General features: G+C 53.1%; 1 long non-coding RNA gene across 1 annotated transcript in view; it reads left to right on the top strand.

Annotated features, from left to right (window-relative positions):
• The window catches only part of LOC143692805 (uncharacterized), a 369,941-nt gene that overhangs the window by 145,245 nt on the left and 203,452 nt on the right, over positions 1 to 21,244 (top strand). The window lies entirely within an intron of this gene.

Here is a 21,244-nt window from a genome sequence, read left to right as displayed (position 1 = left end):
CCTGGTGTTTAAAGGCTCAGCTTATATCCAGGTAGGAATGCTTGGATCCTCCCCCTGGGTGGAGCATCCCACAATGGGATGATGGAATTTTATCAGTCCTGCAGTGACACTCAATGGCCCATTCACAGCAGATATCTCCCCTGGAGGGCGTTATCAGGGCTGAGTCATGGAAGAGATAAAGAACCCTGCCCCACCTGTTTCTAGCAGTTGATGAAGATGGGGATTGAAAACATGCATTTGGTTCCATCTTACATTGCAGCCTGAAACAGTGGGGGAATCCCTGCTCAGGGGGTGAACACCACCCCCCTTACCCCAACTGGCTCAGGTGTAAAACCCCCACCCTGGGAAGGCCACACACACAGGGGACAATGTCACACTTGGCCCACTCCAGGGGAGGTCTCTGTCCCTGTCACTCCCTTGCTGTGCCCCCTTTTCTCTTTCACAGGCCGGGGTCTTTGCCAAATCTAAGAATAATTTTTTTCTTTGTTCCTGTAACCTTTGTGACATCTACACAGATGTGTATAATCTTTTCATAAAACAGGTATCACAATGTATTGGGCTGAATTTCCACTTTTCTTTTATCAGAATGTGCCAGCAGCTGAGCTAGGGCTGTGCAGGACCAATGGATTTTGGAATTGCCACAGAATCGCTTCTACTGTCAGTTTAATAAATTTTGCGATTTGTTTGCCTTTTCACCACAAGTGACTTGTGGGAAGAGCAAATTCAAGGCATTTTCTGTAGGATTAAGTTTGATTTTTGTAAAGAAACAACTTTACTTTGTCTGGTGCCCAGGGGATGCTCAAGGGGTCTCTGTGCCTCTCACACTGGGGGGTGCTTGTGAATGGCTTGGGAGGGTTGTCCCTGTCCCTGTCACCCCAGGCCATTCCCCAGGGGTGTCCCTGTCCCTGTCACCCCAGGCCATTCCCCAGCGGTCTCCATCATTCTCACCCAGGGAATGCCTGGGGGTCTCCCTCCCTCTCTCCCCTGTGCCAGGGGGTGCTCGGGGCAGTCTCTGTTCCTCTCAGCCCAGGGGATGCTCGGGGGTCTTTGTCCCCTCACCCTGAGGGATGCTCGGGGGGTCTCCATCCCTCTGGCCTCAGGCAATGCCTGTGCAGGGCTGGGCACCAGGGGCTCTGTGTTCCTCTCACCGCTGAGGCTGCTCGGGGCTGGGAGGGCTCTGCCACCTTCTCACCCCTGGGGAGGCCGGGGGGGGTCTCTGTCCCTCTCAGCCCTGCTGTGGCCCCAGCCAACCATCACTGGGGCCACAGGGACAGACACACCCCCAAACCCCCAAAAGGGCTGAACCTGGGATTTAGTTTGGGGCCGAGGATTTAGGAAGGGGCTGGAATTGGGGCTGGGCTTGGAGTTGGGGCTGAGATTTGGATTAGAGCTGGGATTGGGGTTAAGGCTAGACATGGGATTGGCTTTAGGGCTGGGGTTGTGTAGAGAGCTTTTTGGATAATTGGTTAGCTGAGAAAGGACATTTCGATGTGATACCGATGGATAAGGATAGGGGAAAGAAGCTGGGAACTGAGCGACCAGTGTCCAATCACTGACAAAGGTCACAGTGACCTTCTCTGAAACGGGAAGACGGGGGAGAAAATCGCTTGCCAGAAAATGTAGATATCTTAGGTAGAGAAGCTAGAAGAATGCAAACATAGAAGCGAAACAATTACTAGAAGGTAGAAGTAGGTGTGGTTGATCCAATTGTGCTTTAACCAATAATGAGCTCAGCTTTTGCAATATGTATAATCTTCATTAACACCAATATAAATATGTGTGAGTTTTCAATAAACTTCGGGATTTGCCATTCATGCATATTGTGTGCTGCATTTCTCCCGCCGTTCACGACAAATGGTGACCCCGGATGTTCTTCTTCGGGACTAGCCACGGTCGGCTGCGTGAGCGGAGTCGGGTCCTATCGCAGCTGATGACGGCAAAAGCACCGCTGAAAAGAGGGAAGGTGCCATGCCCCAGGTGACCTCAAAGGAGAGCCCGGCCGATACGTGCTGCCGGAGCCTGAAAGAACTGCAAGAAGCACGCTGTTATCTTCAACACGGATAAAGAAAGGCAAGCAGCATATGATTTATTTCCTAGCTTTTTATAAAAGCATAAGGTTAAGGGTATAGAGTTGCAGAAGAAGCTTCATGGGTTGTTAGCTCATGGGTATGCTCAAAGACTTTTTCGGACTCCTCGCACAGGGCATAGGTTATCAGAGTGCCGTATATTTCGGGATTAGTTGTGGCAGGCAGTCATAGATGATGATAAGACTGCGAGAAAGTTGGGAGATTTACGGCGAGTCGTGCATGCTGAATTTTTGAAATACCAGGCAGAGGAAAGAGCTGCCCAGCAGGCTAGCGTAGCCCGTGAAAGAAACAGGAGTTACAGAGACTGGTTTGGGTCCCCGCCGACACTAGCTCCTGCTCTAAACGGCAGTTCCCCACCCCCATCGGCGCCTGCTCTAAGCAACATGGCCCCGCCGACATCAGCGCCTGTTTTAAGTGGCACCCCCTCGCCGACTTCGGTTCCTGCCCCATACGGCGGTCCCCTGCCAGCACCGGCGTCTACGTTAAGCGGCGGCTCCCTGCTGACACGAGTTCCCGCTCCAGACAGCAGCTCCCCGTTGCTATCAGCTCCTGCTTCAGGCAGCAGCCCCCCCCCCCCCCCCCCCCCACGTACTCCAGCCGTGCCGCCCGCAGCCACCCCGCCAGAGAGGCTCGTGCAGGCCCCGGCCCTGGGCGACTTAACAGCTGCAGCGCGGCTGCCTCCCGCTCCGGATCTGCTCCGCAGCTGCCCCAACCCCCGAGCCGGGGGGGCGGCAGGACGGGCCTCCCACCCCCCGTGGAGCAGCGGGCTCCGGGAGGTCCGCCCGCCCCGTGGCTGCCCGGCGCAGTTCTGCTTCCCGACCACCAGCTCCCTGCGCCGACACGAGTAGCAGCTGTCACCGCTTCAGCTCAACCTGCCTCCAGCCCGCCACCGCCGGGAGCCTCAGAGTGGACCTGGCAGCAGCAGCAGACAGTAACCCTGATAACTACTCACCCAGAAAAGGTTCCAACTGGAGTGAAGGGACCACTCATTATTGATGGATTACCTATGGGAGCTTTGCTTTTAGGACGTTCCTCGGCTACAATGATGGGATTATTTGTTTTATCTGGAATAATGGACGCTGACTATATAGGGGAGAGTTCTATTATGCTGTATACTTCTTTTCCTCCTATGCAAATCGAACAATGAACTGTTGGATGAACTTTGACCTTTGTTAAAGGGAACTGATCCGGCACAGCCTGTTCATATAACCCCTGAACAGGGTGAGACACTGCAGCAGATATTGGACTGTGTTACACAAGGCAGTGTTCGGAGACGTGATCTTGATCTCCCTATACAGCTGACAGTTTGGTGTGGACCAAAATTTTTACTGGGTGCACTTACTCAGCATAACAGAAAAACAGGGGAGATATGGGCCTTGGAATGGATATCTCCTCCACTTCAACAACATAAAACCCTTCTTCAGAAAATTGAAATTTTAGCTGATTTGCTCAAAAAGGGTCGTGATAGGACAGTGGGGTTAGATTCAATGCCCAAAAAGATCAGTAAAGTCCTTATCGGATGCTATAACTGTCTACACAGATGCAGGAAGAAAATCCAAAACTGCTGCAGTGACCTGGCGAGAAAAGGGACAATGGCATCATCACATACTCCGAGCTACTGAGGTGGACACTTTACAAACGATGGAGCTATTGGCTGTTGTATGGGCCATGATGCATTTCTCTGGACCTCTTAACATTGTAACAGATTCTTTGTATGTTGCAGGAGTGTGTGAGTGAATAGAGGATGCCCTATAAAAGAGGTTCAGAACAGGAGGTTACATGAGCTGTTTATGCAACTGCAGAGAGCAATTAAGCTAAGAAAGCATTCTTTTTGTGTTATCCATATCAGAAGTCACAAATGGGATATTGGTCTGGGAGAAGGTAACATGCGAGCAGATAAATTAGTCTTAATCACACAAGCAACTCCGATTCCCAAACAAACCATAGCCAGAGAGGCACACTCCATGTTCCACCAGAATGCAAAAGGCCTTCACAGAGAATTTCAGAGATCTATGGAGGAGGCACGGGCAGTAGTCAAGGCCTGTCCTACATGTAGTCATCATAATGGAGGCTGTGGTTTAGGTCTGGGAGTTAACCCAAGAGGGCTGAGCAAAAATGAGACCTGGCAGATGGATGTCACACACGTGGCAGAGTTTGGGAGGTTGAAGTATGTACATGTTACCATAGACACTTACAGTCATTTTATATGGGCCACAGCACAGACTGGTGAAAAAGCAGGGCAGGTAGAGAGACATCTCAGCAGTTGTTTGCAGTAATGGGAGTGCCACAGCGCATCAAGACAGATAATGGGCCTGCTTACTGTAGCAAAAGAATAAAGCAGTTTCTGCAGATGTGGGGGATAGAACACATAACAGGCCTCCCCAATTCTCCTACAGGGCAAGCGATTGTAGAGAGAGCAAATGGTACCTTGAAAAGATATTTGAGTAAATATAGAGATACCAGAGAGCCACAAGAAAGATTGTTAAAGTGTTTGTTTGTTTTGAACCACCTGTGTGTTTTTGGGGAAAATAAGGTTCCTGCTGTGATTCATCACTATGTACATGAAACAGATGGTGTAAAGAAAGATGTATGGGTGAGATACAAAGATCCCAAAACAAGACAATGGCAAAGTCCTGCTAAGGTGTTATAGTGGAGCCACGGATATCTTTGTGTTTCTACCCCTACAACATCTCTGTGGGTACCTGCTAAATAGACCCGAGCAGCTGTGTCTGATAGAAACTTTATGTTATTGCTTTATTAATTTTTGCTTCTTTTGTGGGCAGTGTAGACTATCAGTCATGGGCCCCACCACAGCCCAAGACTAACATATGGGTCACCCTGGCAAACTTAACCAAACAAGAGACTATTTGCCTGTCATTGTCTTCTCCTGGCAATCCTTTCACAACTTGTTTGGTTGGATTACCAGCAGATCCCTGGCCGTGCCCTTTACATGTACCAACTTGTAAGGTCAGCAATGCTAGGAAGAGTGTGGACAATTGGGATCAGTGGATTTCCCACTTTCCTATAGCACCACAGGAGCCCCAAGAGTTAGAGTTGTTAGGGTCAGTGATGGCAGATGCATGTATTCATTTTAACCATAGAAGCCTGCTGTCAGTCAAGAACCATTCTAATGTTGTAACTTCCAGCATGGCTGTCTACCGGAATGCATCGGCCTGGTGCAATTATACAACAAAAAGAGTGTCGGTCTCATCCAAAACCCTATTCAATTGCCAGCAGGATATTTCCTGTTATGTGGAGACCGTGCTTGGGCTGGTATCCCATCAATGCTGCATGGGGGACCATGTACACTTGGACGGCTGTCTCTACTTACACCTAACATGTCCATGATACTGAACATGAGCCGTCGCCATCGTAGAAGCAAACGAATGGCTCATGCATTTGCAGCTGACTGCCGGGACGATGTAAAGTTTTGGTCCCCAGTGGCCATAATCGCAGCATCTTTCTTAGCTCCAGGGGTATCAGCAGCAGGTGCTCATGCTATTTTAAATAGGTTAGGGTGTTGGCTTGCTAAACAAACAAATGCAACTTCTTTAGCGATTTCTAGTCTTTTGCTTGATGTAGATTCTATTCGCCATGCAACGCTTCAAAATAGAGCTGCGATTGATTTTCTCTTACTTGCACAAGGCCATGGCTGTGATGAATTTGAGGGCATGTGTTGACTGAATCTCTCTGATCATGCACAACCTGTACATTCACAGCTCTCTGAGTTACGGAGGTTAACGGGGAACTTACAAGTGGAATCAGGCCTTGGTATTGATGGATGGCTCAAATCTTTAAACTTAGGATCATGGTTACGTTCAATTATTAAGGCCAGCATTGTAGTAGCTATTGTAGTTTTGTTGTTAGTATTAGTTTTGCCTTGTTTTTGTATATGCTTGCAGAATATGGTGCGAAAGATGATAACTACTGCATTTAATTAAACTATGCTTGTTCAACAGAAAAACAGGGGAGATGTAGAGAGCTTCTTGGATAATTGGTTAGCTGAGAAAGGACATTCCGATGTGATACCGATGGATAAGGGTAAGAGAAACAAGCTGGGAACTGAGCAACCGGTGCCTAATTACTGACGAAGGTCACAGTGACCTTCTCTAAAACGGGAAGACGGGGGAGAAAATTGCTTGCCAGAAAATGTAGCTATCCCAAGGTAGAGAAATTAGAAGAATGTACACATAGAAGCAAAATAATTGTTAAGAGATAGAAGTAGGTGTGTTTGATCTAAGTGTGCTTTAACCAATAATGAGCTCGGCTTTTGCAATATGTATAAGCTTCATTAACACTAATATAAATATGTGTGGAGTTTCAATAAACTTCGGGATTTGCTATTCATCGCATAAGGTGTGTCGCATCTCTCCCGCCGCTACACACCCAGGTGTCTGTCTTGATGTTCACCAGGGACCTCCCTGTTTGTGGCCGTCCTTTGCCATGCTCAGCCGGCAGCCAGTTGCGTTTGCACGTGAGCTGCCACAGGAAGACACATAGGAAGTGGAGCGTTGAATAGCAGAGGCTGGGCCAATTCTTTTTCTTTCCTAGTGCAAGAAAGACAGAAAAGCACAAGGAAACGTGACAGTGTTTTGGTGGAGGCTCTTTGTCCTGTGAAATTCGGTAGCTGTTTTTGTTTCTGTGCTACTGCTAATCCCTTCCTTGAAAAAATCATTCCAGAAAGGAGCAACATCATCTGACACGTACCAAGTGTTGCCACCAGTTGCTCCAGGTGCTCCTAGCAAGAGCCCCTGGAGGATGGAGCACAGGCCCTAGTGCACAAAGTCGGCTTTGGCTGCCCTCTTGCAGAGAAGCCCTCTGGAGGCACAGGTCTCGGGGCAGGAGATGGGCACCAGCACTGCCAGGGGCTCGGGGGGACTCTGCTTTGGCGGGGACTCTGTCACACCTGCTGATCTCAGGGCTCCCTGGGCCCCAGGGCTCAGAGCAGCATTTGTGCCCTGGCTCACACGCTCCTTGTCTCTGTCCCACGGCCGCGCTTAGCGTGGCCACCATGCGGGACGTGTCCCGAGGAGGCCGTGCCAGCTTCTGTGGAAGGCCCCGTGCCCTTCCCGCCACGGCTGGGTCAGCAGCCACGGGGGCTCCTGCTGCCCTGAGCCTGCCGAGCAGGGCAGCCTTTGCTTATGGTTTGAGCCGTTCCTAAAGATCCTGTCGGGCTGTGTGAGACACTTGGGGCAAGGCATTCCTTCCAACCTGGGCCACTTTGGGGGGCCTGGGGGCGGCCCCAGGGCAGGTGGCAGGGTGTGCAAGGGCCCTTTGTGACACGGTGCCGCAAAGTCACTGTTCCATGGAACAGGACCTCTGTGACATGCGGTGACATAGGTGTTGGCAGCGATGTGGCCACACCACAGTGCTCGGTGCACGCCACGGGACAGGACGGGACAGAGCACAGTGCCCTCGTTCCTTGCTGACCCGCAGCTTTCCCGAGGCGTTACTCCTGCAGGTGACCTCGTGGCCAGAGCACAGGACTTGGTGACCTCTGGCCTTGCCGAGGCTTCTCTTCTGCAGGTGCCCTTGAGGGCAGAGCGGGGCCTTGGCTGAGCATGGTCCTTGACGAGGAGTCTCCTGTCCTTGTGGCTGGAGGCCTCGAGACCAGAGTGCAGGACTTGCTGTCCTGTAGCCTTGCCAAGACTTCACTCTTGCAGGTGCCTTCAAGGCACAAGTGCAGCACTTGCTGACTCCCACCTTTTCCCAGCCATCTTCTCCTGCAAGTAGCCATGAATCCAGGCAGTGACGTAGAGCACAGACCTGCGAGCATGCCCAAACTGGCCTGGGAGAAGGAGGACCAAGAAGGCACTGGAACTGCTCCCGCACAGCAGCCTGAAGAGCAGTTCCAGCTACTGCAGAAGGGTGAGTGGCAGAGGTGGGCCACAGGGCTGGTGCCTGAAGCCAGCTTGGCCCCATCCCATCCCATCCCATCCCATCCCATCCCATCCCATCCCATCCCGTCCCATCCCCTGGTGACATGCCCATGGAAAGGACAGAGCAGGGGCCGGGAGGGACAGACACCCCACAGCCATGCTCCATGCCCTGGGGCATGGCAGGGCTGTCCCTGCCTGGGGAGCGCAGGGCTGGCCTTGTGTTCTCCGGCGTCTCCCGCAGCCCCTCAGCTCAGGCTGCGCTCGCTCTTTGCCAGGTGCAGCCGTGCAGCGCGCACAAGGGCAGGAACGCACCCGTGGCCTCTTCCGCACGATGGCGCAGGTACCTGCAGCCATCCCCAGCCGCGCTGGGCCTGTTGTCACTGCTCAGCCCAGCACCATGCTCGGAGCACTCCATGCAACATCCCCGGCTTCTTGGCCTTCTGCTATAGATGGTTGGCAAATTCATGAAGAGGATGCGGGAGGAAGAGAGCAGCGGCACGGGCACCGTGCTCAGAGCGTACCCTCCCATCTTCAAAACCAAGACCAGTGCTGCCCTGCTGGATATGCTTGTGGAGGAGGGTCCTTCCAGTGCAAAGCAAGTAAGCAGCCTGTGGCCTGGCTTCCATGCTCCCAGCAATTGCTTGGCCTCCCAAGCCACGCCTGCTGCTCACTGGAAGCCTTGAGGCCATGGCAGTGGGGTGGCAAGGGAAGTACTTTTCTGGGGCAGCTGGGCACATGACTCCCTCTGGCAGCTTTCCAAGTCTCCCCTGCCTTCTCCAGGTGCCCGCCATGGTCAGGTACATCCACCAGTGGCTCGCGGCCAACGAGTTTCCTGAGTACAACCTCTACAGGCCCCTTCTGGATCTGACAGAGGCACAGCCCGCTGATGTGGTGATGGCTCTCCTGCGTGTGGCCCCATCATGTGACAGGTACGGGGCCCACGTGCCCACAAGGCTCAGGCCTCAGCAGCCCATCACCCTGTCCAGCCTGTCCCAGGAGTGTGACACAGAGAGAAGTCCAGGGCCCTCTGGCTCCTCCCTTTGCCCTCCCCGGCATGTCAGCCCCCAGCGTGCTGCCATGCTCTTTTCCTGCTCCTCAGGGGCCAGTCCCCACAGGGCTGGGCTGCCTGTGTGCCGAGGGACAGGGGGCAGAGGCAGGGCTGGCAGTCAGCTCAGCTCCCCACTGCAGCCCAGGCCACAGTGCTGTGTCCCAGACCCCCCTGAGACAGAGCTTTGACCCCACAGAGCTGCTACCACCATGTGGAAGACCATCCTGTGCTCGTGCAGGACTGCAGAGCCGGCCATGCTCATACTCCTGGACGTGCTGGCCAACTGGCCAGAGCACAGCACGTGCACCTCCGATGGGGACCACACGGCTGTCCTTGCCCTGGCTGTGAGTTTCTGCAACTTGCCTTTGCTCAGCCCAAGCTCACCTCTCCATCAGCTCTCCATCCTCCCTCGCCCACAGTGCCTCCCTGCCTCAGGCACTGGGCGGAAACCTGGCCTAGGGGCAGCTTCAGAGCCACCAGGCCCGGTGCTCCCCCCCGCGTCTCTGCTGGCCTCTCCTTGCCGCGCTCGGGCTCAGCCACACGGACACCTCAGCACTGAGCTTGGGCTGCTCTGCCCTTTGCAGGCAACTGTGGTGATGTGGAAGATCCTCCAGATGCCCTGTGTCCCACATGTGGTGAGCGTGCATTTCCCCCGCCTCTTTGTGCACCTGCTCTTCCAAGTGCTCTTCAGCACCTTGGATATGCCAGAGGCGGCCGATACCTTCTGGAAGGGATGCCAGCAGCAACACGGCCTTGCCACCGAGCCCAACAGGTGCTCCATGCAAGTCCTCCTGTCCCTGCCACGTGCCCAGGGCAGGTGCCAGTGCCCCCAGCGTCACCTGGCCTTTGTTCTGCACACAGCTTTGCAGAGCAGACCCTGAAGGCCCTGCTCTGCCGACTGCACTATGAGGATGTGGCGGTGGCAATGGAAGACCAGCGTGGCTGGGACACGCTGCTCTGTGCTGACACCCACCACTGTGCTGTGGGCGTGCTGGCCAGGTGAGACCCCCTGCTCCCCAACTGCCCCTGGCATTTGTGCCCTGCGCCCGGGGTGCCCCACACAGTGGGGCCCCGTGGTGGTGGGCCACAAGGCCTTGTCACCAAGGGATGGCCAAGGAGACTGCAAAAGGCTGGGAGAGGAGCGTGCCCAAGAGCAGCCACCTGCACCAGGGCCTGGCTCCCCCTTGCAGGGTGCTGGAGAAGGCCTGACCTCTGTCAGTCAGTCCTGGCAGAGGTTTACCCCTGCCACCTCAGGGTTTTGCTTCCCATTTCCTCCTATCAGAGAAATGCACCACGCATCCGAAGCCTCGTGTTCCGCGATTGCATTCCACCTGCTGGGGCTGCTCAACAAAGACATGCCATGCCGGGATTTGGCTGCTATGGCGTTCCTTGTGGAGGTGAGCCTGAAGGCCAGCGCTGCCTGGCTGAGCTGCCTCCCGGCTCTCTGCCCTCTCGTGGCCACAGCTGCCCAGGACGGTGCCCGCGCCCTGTGCTGTTGCCTGGGCCCGGCCCTGTGGGGCTCCCCCATCAGCGGCCTTGTGCCTTTCAGATCCTGGACTGCCTGGACTTGAGTCAATGCCGTGACAGCGTCCTGGAGGTCATGTCCAAGAACCTGCAGAGCCAGTGCAGGGAGATGCGTGGCTTGGCCCTCAGAGGCCTCCTGGTGCTCGGCACCAGTGTCTTGGTGAGAAGAGGGCAGCGGCTGAAGCCATGCTGCCAGCATGGGGCTGGGGAAGGCAGTGGCTTGGCCTTGGCTGGCCTTTGGGCGCTGAGGCAGCTGCTCCCAGCTCTCCTGCCTCCCGCTCCAGCTGCCCGAGTGCTTTGGAACAGCCCTTTGGCCTCTGGGCCCTGTGGCAGCAGGATGGCGTTTCACACACTCGTGTTCCACGCAGGCCGTAAGAATGTGGAGCCTGCATGAAAGGCTGGTGGAGCTCCTGCAGGAAAATGACAGCGACATGCTTAGGATGACCATGGTTCTCCTCAGTGGTTTGTTCCTGTGCAATGGCGCCCCGCTAGCCAGGCCCCTCACCCTGCAGCTGGCTGGGGCGCTCCTGCCGCTCTTTGACAACGTAAGGCTCTGCGCCTCCAGCTGTTGTAGTGCGTTCTTATATTTTGTAATACTTTGAAGTAGTTGTTTTGTATCCCCATGTTTTTCCCAAATGGTTTACCCCAGACTGTACCCCCCCCCCCGCCTTTTCCCTCTACTTGTGTTATCCCTTTCCCGGGATAAGATCTCCAAAACCCCCACCCTGGCTCTCTGTCAGTCACCTGGACATCCCAGCCCCCTACCTAGAAGTTTCGGTCCAAGTTGTCGAGTGATTAGCCAGGGGCCAAGGGTCAACCCCCCAAGTCCTGCCCCATACGCTGTTTTGTATGTCTATCCCCCCAGCACCCATCCCCCAGAGATACCTATTGGTTAGTAGGATTTTATCTATTAGTTAGTTTCCTCCCCCCTTTAAATGTGAACTCCAGACATCCCCCAGCGCTCTCGGCAGGAGACCCCTGGGGTATCGGAGCTCCCTCGGGACTCCTTAATAAAACCTTGGAATACCCCCTGCTGGGAGACGGCCCCTTTCCTCTTCCACCGACGTCTCAGTCGTCTCTGCTGCAACAAAGGCAACCAGCCTGAGTGCCCTCAGCACCCTCGGGGCACAGAGAGTGTCTCCCCGCAGTCGGCCGTGGTGAGGCCACCCCCCCCACTCTCTGCCGACCCGGGTAAGGCCCAGGGACCTTGAGACGCTTGCAGAGAGACTGAGACAGGTTGGCGCCCAGCCGTGGGGCTCTGAGACCATTCCACGAGCCCACGGAAAGGGGCTCGGACATTCTTTCAGTCTGTTCGATAAGCTTTTTGCCGGCAAGCTACCTCGGAAGAACACACTCCGTTTTAGTGAGTTGCTCTCCTGTGGACGAAACTGGGAACTTCGAAGTACCCTAAGAAGTCAGTTTCAGGTGGAAATCAACATCCCAGGCTTTTTCGTTCCCCTGTCCTGCAGCTGGATTGGTAAGTTTTACCCTTCTCTTGTTTCTCCCCTCTTTGGGAGGGGGTGTTTCCCTGCCCTTTGTTCTCAGGCCCGCTGCGGAGGGCCGAAGTTTTTTTTCTCTCTATTGTGGGCAGGCTGCCAGCTGTAGGCTTTTTTCTCCCCCCCCCCACCTGGGTTGCTGAAATTTGAGATACAAATTTAAAATCAGAGCCAAAATGGGTGCTAGGCTTTCTGTATCTCACAAGGGTGTCTATTATCATCTTTTAAACATTCTTAAGAGTGAAAAAATCCGATTTTCAAAAACAGATGTTAAACAGTTCGTCAGATGGCTTTTTGTTCACATTCCTGACGTGTCCACTGAAAATCTCAGTGATTTGGCTTTTTGGGACAAAATTGGTAGTGAATTATTGAAGGCAGGGAAAGCAGGAGACATCTCTCCGTCAAAATTCGCTTTTTTAGCCCTGCAGATAAGAAATGTTGTAAAATTTAATTTAAAGATGCAAGAACAGCCATCCGGCAACAGTTTCAATACCTCTGTTTCCCAGAAACCCGATCTACCCCCCTCCGAGTTCGGTTCTCCCTCCCCCACTCACCTTTCCCCACCCCCAGCCCCTGCACAAACCCCTGCCCCCCCCCAGAGGCTTCCTGTATCCAACCCGGACACTTCTGCCCGGAATTCCCGAAATCCCACCCTTCCCCCTGCTTCCACAAGTTGTAATACCGTGTCTCACAACCTTAGTGCCCGCCTTGGTACCCCCCAGCCGCGTCCGGTAATTTCCCCGGACCATAATGGTGGACACCACGTGGCAATGCAGCTTTCCTCTCCTTCCCAGAATTCCTTTCGCTCTCCCAACAACCCATTCTGCTCGGAGCACCCCGCCCCCGAAACCCGCCCTCCCCCCGTCCTTCCCCCGGCCCCTCCTCCGACCCCTCCCGCCCTTCCCCCGGCCCCTCCTCCGGCCCCTCCTGCCCCGGCCCCGGCCGCCCCTCCCGCCCCGGCCCCGGCCGCCCCTCCTGCTCTGGGCCCGGCCGCCCCCGCCCCCTCAGAGCTCTGCCCGCCCGCCGCGGGCTCCCTCCGCCCCCCCCACGGCCCGCCCTCCGGCGCCCAGAGCAGTGTAACAAGAGACGCTGTCGCCGGCAGACAGAACCCGGAAACAGCACAGTTCCTTTCTGCTGCCCCCGTCTCATACATTCCAGATGTCACCGGGGCATTCCAGCCAAATTATAGCCCCCTTTCTGTTGATTCTGTTAAAGAACTAGCCAAAGCCCAAAAAGATTTTGGGAGATCAAGTGAATATTTTAGAGGGCTCCTTAAAGCTACATTATTTGCTCACATTCTAACCCCTGCTGATATAAAACACCTTTTTTCCTGCCTGTTATCCTCTTCTGAATATCTCTTGTGGGATGTCGCATGGCAAAAAGGATTGAGAGCAATTTTACCAGCTCTGTGGGCTGATGAAGCTACTGCTCGTGATGTTTATGGTAACATGTTATCTCTCGACCACCTCTGTGGACAGGGAGGTTGGGAAGATAGCTTGACCCAGGCAGAAAGCATTCCCACAAGGGCTTTCAGAGAATGTGCTAGAGCAGCTGAGAAAGCTTTCTTTGGGCTCCGTCCTGGTATTCCAATTGAGAATTATTTGAAAATAACACAATCTCCATCTGAGTCCTTTTTGAGTTTTGTGGAAAGGTTGAGAAAAGCTGTTGAATTGCAAGTTCAGAATGAAGGAGCCAGGATGGAAATCCTCACCGAGATTGCTAAAGAAAATGCCAATGAGAAGTGCAAAGCTGCTATCCTCAGCCTGCCTCTTGACCCAACGCCTACGCTGCAGGCCATGCTTGAAGTGTGTGAGAAGAAAGTTACCATTACCCTCGCTGACCACGACGAGAGACCAAAACCACAGAGAAGGATTGCTGCAGTGGAAACCCCTGAGCCATCATTCACCAGCCAGCTCCAGCATGTCACGATGCCACAAGAGAGAATCTCCAGCTCTAATAGACCTTGCCATCTTTGTGGGAAGTTAGGGCATTGGATGCCTGACTGCCCTCTGAAAAAGCAGTTTTTAGATTTTTAAATACAATACGCTTAAAAACCAGAATTCCCGAAAGGACCACCTCTCAAAAAACTGAGTAAAGAGCGCTCCTTTCCCCAGCGCTATGACAAAAATAGGGTGGGCTCAATTCACGTACGGGGGAGGGAAAAGAAATCTAGTGTAAAAGATGTATCGGTGCCAAGCGAGGCACTGGCTTTGAACAAAACAGAACATTCATTTCATTGGAATAATCCCAGACCAATCTTAACCACTGACTCTTCACATAATCCTTACAGGCTGGCGTTGACAGAACCTCTCCATCTCAGAGACACTAACTGGCATTTCATATCTGTTAACCCTGAACAACCAGGTACTTGGACACAGCTTTGCCAGAAACGTCACAGTAAGTATGTCGTCCTTGGGGACACAAAACACACACCCCAAGAAATTATTATTCCTCCGGGTCTCATATCATCAGACCCGAAACAATTTGTCATATGGCTTCACTGTACTCATCCACCCGTGTACTTGCCCAAAGGCCAAATCATAGCCCAAGTAATCCCAGTACCTGAGCCTCCATGGGACCAGGAGCAAGCAGACACCCTCAGAGGTAAACTCCATCCCAATGTCTGCTGGACTCAGGTATTGGGAAAAGAAAAACCCAAGCTATCATGTGGGTTACACCGTGGTGGCGAGTACAAGTCCATACAAGGACTTTTAGATACTGGAGCAGATGTCACGATCATCCCATCTAAAGAGTGGCCATCACACTGGGAATTGCAAAACGTAGCAGGACACGTGCAAGGTGTAGGGGGAATTCAATTGGCAAGACAGTCAAAAAACGTTGTTCAAATTGAGGGACCCAATGGCAAAATAGCTTCCATTCGCCCGTTTGTTTTAGACTACACAGAGCCCCTCTGGGGCAGAGATTTAATGGTTCAATGGGGAACCACAATTGACATCCCAGAAAACCCGCAGGTTTTTCGGGGAGCGGTCGCTGAGGTGCGCCATGCCCAAAAATTGATTTGGAAAACTGATACTCCAATAAGGGTAGTTCAGTGGCCGCTCAATAAAACCAAATTAAAGGCGCTTGAAGAACTTGTACAAGAGCAGTTAGAAAAAGGTCACATTGTGGAGACCACGTCGCCGTGGAATTCGCCTGTCTTTGTCATTAAAAAACCAAACAAAGACAAGTGGAGACTACTCCATGACCTCCGTCAAATCAACAACGTTATTGAGGACATGGGCTCCCTACAACCAGGGATGCCCTCACCAAGCATGCTTCCACAAAATTGGTCTTTAGCTGTAATTGACATCAAAGATTGTTTTTTTCACATTCCCCTACATCCTGACGATGCTCCGCGTTTTGCCTTTTCGGTTCCCACCATTAACCTGGAGGCCCCAATGAAGAGATACCATTGGACGGTCCTCCCTCAGGGATTGAAAGTGAGCCCTATGATTTGCCAGAGGTATGTTTCTTCCCTGTTGTCTCCAGTCCGTGAAGCTGCAGGAGATTCCATCATCCTGCACTACATGGATGACATCCTGGTGTGTGCCCCAAGTGATGACATGCTTACTCACACACTTGACCTGACAATCAATGCATTGGTTGCTGCAGGGTTCGAGCTCCAAGAAGAAAAGATTCAAAAGATGCCACCTTGGAAGTACCTGGCCCTTGAAATTGGAAAGCGGACCATTGTGCCGCAAAAATTGACTATCAAACATGATATCAAAACCTTAGCGGATCTCCATCAACTTTGTGGATCCTTAAATTGGGTGAGACCTTGGCTAGGCGTTTCCACCGAAGACCTAGCCCCCCTTTTCAATTTGTTAAAAGGGGGAGATGACCTTAGTGCTCCTAGGACCCTCACCCAGGAAGCGAAAACCGCACTGGAGAAAGTTCAGGAAATCATGTCTACTAGGCAGGCCCACAGGTGCCAGCAGGGTCTCCCCTTCAAATTTATCATCTTAGGCAAATTGCCACATCTCCATGGTATGATTTTTCAGTGGGAAACTGTCCAGGCAAAGAAAAAGGACCAGGTCAAGAAAGATCCCCTCTTAATTATAGAGTGGGTCTTTCTCAGTCACAACAGGTCAAAAAGGATGACAATGCCACAGGAGCTGATGGCAGAATTGATCCGGAAAGCAAGGATACGGATCAGAGAATTGGCAGGGTGTGACTTTGACTGCATTTACATTTCCTTAAACCTGAAATCAGGCCATTTGTCTCAAGCAATGCTAGAGCAATTTTATCAAGAGAATGAAGCCTTGCAATTAGCCCTAGATAGCTACACAGGCCAAATTTCGATTCACCGACCGGCCCACAAAATTTTCAATTCAGATGTTCAGTTTTCACTATCACTGACAAGTATTCAGAGCAGGACACCTCTAAAAGCACTGACAGTTTTTACTGATGCGTCTGGTGCGTCTCACAAGTCAGTGGTAACTTGGAAAGATCCCCAAACTCAACAGTGGGAAGCAGATATTGCCAAGGTGGAAGGATCACCCCAAATTGCTGAGTTGGCCGCTGTAGTCAGAGCTTTTGAGAAGTTTCCCGAGCCTTTAAATGTAGTTACTGATTCAGCTTATGTTGCAGGTGTAGTGTCTAGGGCAGAGAATGCTGTGTTGCAAGAAGTTTCCAACATTCCTTTATATGAATTACTTTCTAAGTTAGTAAGAATTATTTCTGGCCGAGAACACCCATTTTATGTAATGCATGTTAGGTCACACACAGACCTGCTGGGGTTCATTGCAGAAGGTAACCGGAAAGCTGATGCCCTTGCGGCTACAGCCAAGATGGCCCCGCTCCCAGAGGTATTCCAACAAGCAAAGATCAGTCATCAATTTTTTCATCAGAATGCACCTGCCTTGGTTCGACAATTCCATCTGAAGCACAAACAAGCCCAGGCCATCGTAGCCACGTGCCCTTCTTGTCAAAATCAGTCACTACCTACCTTAAGTGCAGGTGCAAACCCTAGGGGCTTGCAGAGCTGCGAAGTGTGGCAGACAGATGTAACCCACATCCCATCATTTGGCAGATTTAAATATGTCCACATCTCCGTGGATACCTTTTCTGGTGCCATCTATGCTTCTGCCCACACAGGGGAGAAAGCCAGTGAGGTAAAGAAGCATTTCATGCAAGCCTTTTCCACATTAGGAATCCCTAAGGTCATCAAAACAGACAATGGCCCAGCGTACAAGTCCAAAGACCTTCAGAGCTTCCTGCAGCAATGGGGAATAGAACACAAAACAGGCATCCCCTATTCCCCGACAGGCCAAGCTGTGGTGGAGAGAGCCCATCAGAATCTAAAAAAGGTTCTTCACCGACAACGTGAAGTGATGAAAACAGAGACCCCTCAAATCCAGCTGTCCAAAGTGCTGTTCACACTGAACTTTTTGAACTGTACCTTTGAAAACCTTAACCCACCTATTGTAAGACATTTTAACGAGAACAGTCAGCACAAGCTAAAAGTCCGTCCACCAGTCCTCATAAAGGACCCTGAAACTTGGAAAATAGAGGGGCCCCATGAACTCGTAGTCTGGGGTAGGGGATATGCGTGTGTATCCACTCCCTCAGGCTTGAGATGGATCCCCTCCAGGTGGGTGAGACCGTACATTCCTAAGGTGTCAAAGGACAAAGCTGCAACACAGGTAGCCAGTGCCTGCTGGAGGAGGAAGCGCCGTCAGACTCTTTAAAGTTAAATTGTTGTTACCTGGACCTCATCCCTAACATTTTTTATTTTCAGTTTTAGTGTTTTCCTTTGATCTGAACTCAGCCCTGGTGTCATCAGAATGAGCCCCATCCTTCCGTTGCTTCTGTTGACAGCCGTCCATCCAGGTCAGATGTGGATCGTTCCACAACCTCAGGCAAATGTGTGGACCACCCTCGCCAGAGTCCTCAACCAAGACCACATTTGTCTGTCAGCCTCTTCTGTGTCTGACCCGATGTCCACTTGCCTTGTGGGGATCCCATCTAAATATGATGAATTTCCGCCAACATTAGCTGCTCCCCTTCCCCCAGTATATAATCCGTTATCCCCTTGGTCAAAATTAATTGATAGACAAGCAGTAGCAGAAAAAGAACCCCAAGAATTTGAACTCCTTGGTTCTGCCAAGGCATTCTATTGTGTTCAGTTTACGTTTACACCAAAAGATCAAGTAGATTTGTACCATGAAGTCAAACAGTTTAAAGTGAACTATACAGCAAAAATTTGGTGTAAGAAAATTTCCCAAGTAGGAATACCTTCTACCCCTGATAATAAGCCCCGTGCCCTTCCTAAGGGGTTTTTCCTCATTTGCGGGGACAGGGCATGGGCAGGCATCCCCTCTCGTCTAATCGGAGGTCCATGCACCATTGGAAAGCTGAGCCTGTTTACACCCAACAAAACCCAAATCATGGATTGGCGAACCAAAACCAACACCCGCAATTCGGCCCGCAAAAAGAGAGATTTAAGGAATCTGGACCCAAATTGCGATTCTGAAATTGTACATTGATCCAAACCAAAAGGAGTTGCGATCACCGTGTTTTTGCCATGGGTGTCTGCAGCCAAAGCTCTAGGCGAATTATCACATCTAGAGTGTTGGGTTGCTAAACAGGCCAATATTACATCAGCTGCACTTTCAGACCTCCTGGCAGACGATGAAACAACAAGGCAAGCCACCCTACAAAATCGGGCTGCAATTGATTTTCTCCTCTTGCTACATAACCATCGTTGTGAGGAGTTTGAAGGTCTCTGTTGCCTGAATCTGTCATCCAAAGCTGAAAATGTCCACAAAATCATCGGGAAGATGCAACAAATGGTCCAAGACATCAAGCAAGAAACAGCGGACTGGATGGATGGACTCTTTCAAGGATGGGGACTCTCGGGCTGGGTCAAATCCATTTTGAAATCTGTATTTTTAGTTTTGCTTGTTCTTCTTGTTATTTTGATCAGTTTTGGGATCATCAAGAGCATTGTGACCAAACTGATCTCGAAAGCTATTTCCCCTTTAGAGGTCAATCAGGTGACTGTTCCCACCTCTTCTGAGGAAGAGACAGAAACCTCTGCAGAATTTACCAAACAGCCTTGGTTTGCTGATGCTTGATAGCACTCCGAGCTGAAATTTAATGTTTAGGTGCCTCTTCCTTTTTTATTTAAACGAAAAGAGGGAGATGTTGTAGTGCGTTCTTATATTTTGTAACACTTTGAAGTAGTTGTTTTGTATCCCCATGTTTTTCCCAAATGGTTTATCCCAGACTGTACCCCCCCCCCCTCCTTTTCCCTCTACTTGTGTTATCCCTTTCCCAGGATAAGATCTCCAAAACCCCCACCCTGGCTCTCTGTCAGTCACCTGGACATCCCAGCCCCCTACCTAGAAGTTTCGGTCCAAGTTGTCGAGTGATTAGCCAGGGGCCAAGGGTCAACCCCCCAAGTCCTGCCCCATACGCTGTTTTGTATGTCTATCCCCCCAGCACCCATCCCCCAGAGATACCTATTGGTTAGTAGGATTTTATCTATGTTAGTTTCCTCCCCCCTTTAAATGTGAACTCCAGACATCCCCCAGCGCTCTCGGCAGGAGACCCCTGGGGTATCGGAGCTCCCTCGGGACTCCTTAATAAAACCTTGGAATACCCCCTGCTGGGAGACGGCCCCTTTCCTCTTCCACCGACGTCTCGGTCGTCTCTGCTGCAACGAAGGCAACCAGCCTGAGTGCCCTCAACACCCTCGGGGCACAGAGAGTGTCTCCCCGCAGTCGGCCGTGGTGGGGCCACCCCCCCCACTCTCTGCCGACCCGGGTAAGGCCCAGGGACCTTGAGACGCTTGCAGAGAGACTGAGACATCCAGCCACGGCCACCGGCTGCTGCCCGCAAACTTTGTACCCCGTGCATTTTCAGGCCTGTGCCCAGGTGGGCGTCAAGCAGCCCATGCCGAGGTCTCTTTTCCTTTCTTTCATAAAGGATGACAGCCAAGTGCAGTTGTGCTCCATGTTCATCTTCCGAGAGATGCTGTATTTTTTACCGGAAAGGGACAAAAAGGCCGTGAAGGCAGACGTGCGCCAGAGCCTGCTGCCACTCTTCTTCCACTGCCATGACGAGAACCAGCGCGTGGCAGAGGTGAGGACTCAGCGGCTGCCGCTGGCCCCCTGGCAGGGGGGCTGGTCTGCCTCCCGCTCTGGCGCCTGCTGGGCTGCAGCCTCCTCCTGGCCTTGGTACAGGCACCTGTGCGGGTCCTGTACCCTGGGCTGTGGTGCCATTTCGGGGGTCTCTGCTGCTCTCCAGGCCTCCCGGGAAACGCTGCATTGTTCAGCCACATTCCTGCACAGGAAGGATCTCCAACACATGCTGCAGCTGGATCAGACCTGGAGGTTGGGCAAGAGCCTGGTAAGAACGGCCTGCAAGCCCCAGCCTCGGGCTGCAGAAGCCCCCTGGCCGCGCTGCTCAGTGAGCGCGGCTGGCAGCTGCGCCCCTGCCCAGCGCTGCAGCCAGGGCTGCCAGCCTGCACCCCACACGCTGCTGCCTTCCCTGGGCCGCGCGGGCTCTGCTCCAGGCTCCTGTGGCCCCGAGGCGGGCGCCCATGGAGCCCTGGCCCAGCTGGGCTGCGGGGCGGCACCGCGGCTCCCCGGGAAGCAGCCGCCCCGCTGCCCCTGTCCGAGCCCGGCGCCGGCGGCTGCTGGCTGCCTGGCAAGGCTCTGCAGGCAGGGGTGGCCAGTGCTGGCCGCACGCAGCGCCCGGCCAAGGGGCTGAGCCTGCACCAAGTGCACCCTCCTGCCGCTCTCTCCAGCTGGCAGGGGACAGGAGCCGAGCGGCCAAGCAAGTGCGCCACGCCCTGCAGTACCTGGAGAGCCCACAGGAGTCCCTGCGACAGGCGGCCATCAGGTTCATTGGTGAGCCACCAGCCTGGGCTGCCCTTCCCCTCCCCGGCCCGCCGCAGCTCGGTCCCAGCCCCGGCCCCAGCCCCGGCTGCTGCCCCGGCAGCACCATCCGTGCCCGGCGCCGTGGAGCCCCGCCTGGCCTCGGCGCTGCTGCCGCCCTCTGGCAGCCGTGCCCTTGGGCGGCAGCGTGCGGCAAGGGCCCGGCCCGAGCCCTGCTGGGGCCAGGAGGCCGTGTGGCCCCAGGGCTGGCAGCGCCGCTGGGCTGGCAGGGAGCTGTGCCGCTGGCGCCCTGACAGGCTCTGTCTTCTCAGGGATGGCCGGGCGCCACCTCAGGGGCCACAAGCGACAGCTCCGCCACATCTGT

This window comes from Agelaius phoeniceus, unplaced genomic scaffold (genome assembly GCF_051311805.1).
Source record: "Agelaius phoeniceus isolate bAgePho1 unplaced genomic scaffold, bAgePho1.hap1 Scaffold_108, whole genome shotgun sequence".
Classification (NCBI taxonomy): Eukaryota; Metazoa; Chordata; class Aves; order Passeriformes; family Icteridae; genus Agelaius; species Agelaius phoeniceus.
This window is presented reverse-complemented; position numbering and strand designations above follow the sequence as displayed.